This window comes from Lepisosteus platostomus, chromosome 13, assembly GCF_059453375.1.
Source record: "Lepisosteus platostomus isolate fLepPlt1 chromosome 13, fLepPlt1.hap1, whole genome shotgun sequence".
Taxonomy (NCBI): Eukaryota; Metazoa; Chordata; class Actinopteri; order Semionotiformes; family Lepisosteidae; genus Lepisosteus; species Lepisosteus platostomus.
The window spans coordinates 3,036,219-3,042,232 of record NC_142623.1 but is presented as its reverse complement, the minus strand read 5'-3'; the positions used below and the strand labels follow the sequence as shown (position 1 = coordinate 3,042,232).

Below are 6,014 nucleotides of genomic sequence, written 5' to 3'. Positions count from 1 at the left end.
TATTGACAGAACACTGGGCTGTTTCTCGGCCATTGCCCTCCAGCCTTTGGCCTTTATCTACCTAGGAGAGGTACTGATTAACTTGTCAGTGGGCCTGTGGTCTCAGGGTCAGTGCTGGAGGGCTGTGGGGGTTGTGGGTTTGTCCAGCCCTGTACAAAACCCTTTCCTTGTTGCTGTTCTGCAGGGGCTCTGAGAGGAGCAGAGAGGGAAAGAGTCTTATTGCCACCTGATGTTTCTGGCTATCAGTCTTAGTATGCAGAGGTGTGGCACTGGGAGATTTTCTCTTGGGCTTGTCTTGCTGTGACTTACACAAAGTGAGCTGCCATAGGCGCACAGAGCACAGAGCACAGAGCACAGAGCACAGAGCACAGAGCACAGAGCACAGAGCACAGAGCACAGAGCACAGAGCACAGAGCACAGAGCACAGAGCACAGAGCACAGAGCACAGAGCACAGAGCACAGAGCACAGAGCACAGAGCACAGAGCACAGAGCACAGAGCACAGAGCACAGAGCACAGAGCACAGAGCACAGAGCACAGAGCACTTGCCTTCTACTGGGGAGCTGGCTGAAGGGGAAGCTGGAGTTTGATTTCCCTTCAAAAACGTTGCTTTCTGCAAGCAGGCAGTGGGCTGCCATACTGTTATTTACTTTCAGAATACAGATACTGAGGTTTTTTTTAATTACCAGTGGGTATGACAAGTTGCAATTTGTAACAGGTTAGTTGAGGGGGTGGGAGGGGTGAGAATTTCAAAACTAGAAGCTGTTTGCTCAGCCTCTGCCCTGTCCTTGTGCTTGATGAGCCTTGATGAGCATCGCCAAAAGATGAAAATTAATGGCTGGTGAAGATTTCTCAGGGTTGGTTACAGAGAGCTTGATGAGGTTAAATGTCAACACAGCTGTAATAGTGAACCTTCCTGATCAAGATGTAAAAATATTTTTTAGGTAGCATGGATTTTTCTTAAAATAAAAGGCCCACCACCATCACCATAGCTTTTAACAGAAATCTGTCAGGAAGAGGCTCCCACCTTGGTCTCGAGGCACGTTTAATCTCTGTGTGGGAGGAGAAGTCTAGTGATGCGGGTTTCCCCTGCGAGGACGTTGGCATTGTTCTTCCACGACGTTTTCCCCTTCGTTCCACACTGGTCCCACCTCAGGGGAGCGAGAGGCTTGTCTGGGCTTGGGGTCCTGTAGGGCTTCCTGTCATTCGGGAGTCAGGGGTCAGGGGTCAAGATTCCGGGCTGGGGGCAGGGAGTCAACACGGACCCTGCTGCCCCTGATGCAGGCTGACCCTCGGCGGAGAGGCAGGGAGCCCCTGGCGAGCAGGAGTGAGGAGCTCTGAAGATGAGCACGTCGAGATCTCCATGGAGATTAATCAGACGGGCCAGCTGTTGCACAGCACTCCAGCTGGGCTGACTGAGAGCAGCATTCCTCCACAGCCTTTGATGTGCCCGTTAGGCTTGTGAACCTACTACCTTGCACAGAGACACCGGGTTTTTTTTAGATCGAGTCAGGGAAGCCTCGGTCTGCTGTAGCCACGTTGGCGGGTTTAAAAACAATCTTGTTTTTTTTTTTTTTTGGAGCCGACTGGTTCCAGGGCAAGTCTGTACCTATTGCCCATAAATAACAGAATGCAACGTAGACCAGCCTTAACGCACACGTGCAGGCAAGGGCCGTGTGAGGGGGAGGTCAGCAGGGAGAAGGAAGCACCAGTGTGCCGTAAGGAGGGTGTGAATAGATGGAGTGTGTTTGCTCTGAATCCAGCGGTTTTTGGACCCGGCTTTCAGGGAGAGTATCAGGACTCTGCAGGGAGTAATTTATCTGTTTGGTTAAAGAACAGACGGGGGCTCTGTTTGGGTGGTATTTCTTCAGTCAGATGGGGTTTTTCAGTGGTTTCTTTGATTTCTCAAGGCCGTGTAAGATAGCACCTCTCAGGTCTCTTCCTGGCACACTGAAGTCCCCAGGCCACAGGACAAGTGGGCTTGGAGATGGGGAATGGGGCCTGGTGTCCCACATATGCCACGTCTTTGTTAAAGCAGGGAAAACAGGCAGCATGGAGGAGATCATGTTGAAGTTGTCAATGTGCTGGACTCTCAGTAGAGGGCTGTGGAAACAGCTGCTCCTGATAAGTTCAGCTCAGTACCCTATTGCTTCGAAATTCTGTAAATGCTAAATATCTCAGCAGGTTGTTTCACACTGGTAATCCTTTGGAACCCTCTGCATGAGTGTAATACTCAGATAGACCGTGTTTTTTCCAGTGTGCCGCCTGGTAATCTTCAAAAATAACCTCAGTCGTTTCCCAGAAGGAAAATAAACGATGCCTACTGGAGCTTGGAGGCTGGTGAGGTCGGTGTGTAATCCAGTTTCTGGCCCACTGAGCGGAGCACGAGTACACGAGAGGTCCTGGGATGGGATGCTAGTCCATATGTTGGGACAAACAAAACTGGAACTGGTTTCCAGCTGGGTGGATGGGAGCAAAAGGGAGCAAAGTCAGGAGCACAACAGCAGCGTCTCCAGCAGGGACCTGAACCCACGACCGTCCATCCAAAGCCCAAACCATTGCTCTGCACCAGTGGTTCTGAATCGCAGCCCAGGAGTGAGAGTACGCCGGCTAGTATCAGTGCAGCTGAGCTCTTTCGTTATCAACAAGGTTTATTTTGCTCCAAGATAGATCTTAAGCTACTTGTGAAGCCCAATAGTTAAAAGTCCACTTCCAGCAGGTTTTAACTAATAGTTAATAGGACTGATAGTATGTTCAAATTAAACTCACTATAGTGCTCAGGTGGTACAAGAATCTGTGGAGATCCCCTGGACCAGGACTGGAACTGTTCTACACTGTCCCTGACGCGTGTCGTATACCAGTTTTCAGAGGGGCAACTCCAGTTCATGAGGACAGTGGGGACCTCTGGTTTCAAATCCATCTGTGAACTTACATACATAATTGAAAAATTATGTATTAAGTTCTTTTAATTCCATAAGAAGGTGAATCTTTTTTTTTTTGTCCTCTAAATCATTTGCCAACTAAGAAGATGTGCAGTGTCAGCAGGAATCTGGAACCCCCAGTTTTACACAATATTTTAAAGATCAATGATTGTAGTGCAGGTCTGTTTGGAGTTCACTAATATCTCTCATAGACACTGACAGAACTGCAGCAACCATAACACAGGGCTTTACTTTAAAATTCTGTCCCAGAAAAGACAGTTAATAGCTGCATTTGTCGGCCACAGACGGGGCTTGCGTTTGAGCCAGCTGTGGTTTCAGTGGCAGCATCACGAGGAAATCAGGACTAGAACTCTTAATTATTTTAATGAAGTACGGTTCAGACCAAAACTTTTTTTTTATGTTCTTTGTTTGGCAGTGCGGTGTTCCGTCACAGGGTAGTGAATCTGCAGACTTTTTGCGCCGAAGCCTCATTTGATCTTATTAAGCCATTATCCGCAGGATGAATTCCTTTCGTGAACTTCTCTTCAGATATGACTGTGCTGAATCACATTAGTATTAAATGAGTTCCAGTGAGAGTTTACCACTGGCCAGAGCTGCTGGCAGCTCCCTAAACCTGGCTTTTATTACCAGCATCACAGCTGACTGGGTCAAAGCTGGGAAGCAAGGAAACTTATTGCATGTTGGAATGCAGGATAGAGAGAATAGTCTTTCCATAGTTTTCCAGAGCAGAGCCTGGGGAGCTGGGAAAAGTTGTTAAAACTGATACAGATACACTGAACCTCCAGGAACAGGACTGGACTCCTCCAGACTAGATGAATGTTCAGGAGCACAATTTTTAGCAAATTGATAAATACCTGCTTTATTACAGGTCATTTTTTAAGTGCTAGAAAAAGAAAAGGAAAGATTGTTGGTCATGCCAATTTTTTCAGGTGCCTGTCTTCAGAGATGTGGAGATGTCCCCTTTTGATAAGAGTCAAGCTGTGCAGTTTGTTCAGCACATTCTTTGTGTGGGATCATCCAGCACGGGAGGCTCTTCGGATGTCCTGGAATTTGGTGTGTGGGAGGAGCAGGAAGGTGAATGTCACAGTGATGATGCTTAGCGGTTTTGTCACCGGTACTGACCACAGGAGAAGATCTTTCCTGGTTTTCACTGCTGCTGTAGTTCCCATTTCTCTGGCTGCTTGGCGGCAGAGTTCTGAGGCACTGGGCACTGGAATAACCCTCCCAGCTCTCCGGCTGTGGAGACAGCTTCTCCCAAGCGAGGGTCACTGGGTTGAAATGACAGAGGGCACAGTGCCCATTGGCCCGCTGTGTGCCCTCTCTGCCCCAGGTTGGATTAAACAGCTTTTATAATTTTCCTCTCTGGCGAATGTGCTTTAAAGGAAACAGAAGTGTGTCCTGTTTTCACCCAGCTCAAGGCCTCCTGTTCAACCCTTCCATAATGTACAAAGGCTTCCTGGGCTCTGTGCAGGTGCTAGAGACTCCACTGCCAGCCTAACTCTCCAAAACAGAAAAGAGCACTACAAATAATTAGCTTTTGCCAGGGCTGTTGCGGTTCACCAACAGAGAGCATGGTGTTACGTTAATTGCTTCTTGCTTCAGGTCTACATTGAAAAACTGCGGATTTCCTTTCTTTAAATTCCCCGGCACTTGGATAAATGTCCGGCTCTACTTTGACACCATTGAATCTGCTCATGCTGCTGGGATCATAAGTTCAGTGAGGAAATCATCCACTGTGGGAAGTGAACACATCCTGTCCTCAGTGTGGACTCCAGAGTCCAAAATACATTATGGAAAGTTCTGCAGTCCAACTTGACTTCCAATTCAGCTTTTCAGGCCAGCTTCCTGCAAGCAGGCCAATGCAATATGATCTCCACGGTCAGCCTTTAAATCGCGTTGCTCTTCTTTGGAAGCAGTTTTATTATTAAACCTCACCCAGCTTGTAGTCAAGGACATAGTCTGCTAGACATGGGTTTTAGCTTCCCATCTGTTTTTTCTTATTCGTGAACTTAAAATATTACACCCCTGGGATCAAAAATAGTCTTCCTTATAACAGGATGGGTTGACGTCTTTAGTGTTTTTAGGTTGATTGTTTTTCCCACGTTTTCTAGCGTAGTCTTAGCCGCTGCGTTGTTAGCGCTTTAAAAATAAAAAAAATCCTGTAATTGCACCACACAAGATAAGCAACTTCACCAGAAAGAGAGAGAATAATCCTCACTCGTGTAGGCCGAGAGAGGCCATGTCGGGGCACGTGGTCCCAGACGTTTCTGCTCGCCGGTTCAGGAATGCGTGGCAGTCAATGTGCTTTTTGTGTGTGAGAGAGTTTAGTCTCTCTTCCTGAGCTTTATTATTTTTTCCCCTATTGTTTTTCCTCCACTGATGAATTAGCTGCCTCCGGGAAGAGCCCGAGCCCTTGGCAAAACATTAATGTAAAATCGCTCAAGCGCTTTACACCAAAACTGGCTTTAAGTCATGCGAAGGACCTTTATTAATTTGTCTCCCTGGCCTCGCAGACACTGTCAGCACGTCAGTGGCTCGCTGGTATCCTCTCCAAACGCCACTTCACCGTATCCCTGCTTCCCACTTCAAAAAGCCCGAGACTGTCCGTTTCATTTTTTAAAACTGAATTGTCAGTACATAGTGGCCGTAACCTTGACGTCTGAGACGCTTGGTTCTGGTGAAGTGGAGCTGCGTCGTTCTTCAAGTATCGAAAGCTGCGCGAGGGTGCCGCGTAAAGACCCACTCTAATTAAGCTGTGATTACTTAACGAGTTATTTGTTTTGGTGAGAAAAATGAGCACAACCAAATCTGCCAGCCTGTTGTTTACAGGCTATATATAGTCTCACAGTGACATTTATCAACAATTTGCATGAGTTGCAACTAAGAAGATGAAGCTACAGACATCATGTGCGTCACGTCTCTTCCTTCCTTCCTTGTTGAAACTGGGGTCTGTGGCTGCCTTGGCCCCACAGCTGTCGTTCTCTCCTGACAGACTTCTCCCCTGTCTCTGCCCAGCTGTACCGTCAGGCTCTGCTCTGTTGAACCTCTGCATGGCAGCATCACATGGGAGTTC

General features: G+C 47.6%; 1 protein-coding gene across 1 annotated transcript in view; it reads left to right on the top strand.

Annotated features, from left to right (window-relative positions):
• nhsl3 (NHS like 3) overlaps nt 1-6,014 on the top strand; it is an 84,118-nt gene that overhangs the window by 2,147 nt on the left and 75,957 nt on the right. The window lies entirely within an intron of this gene.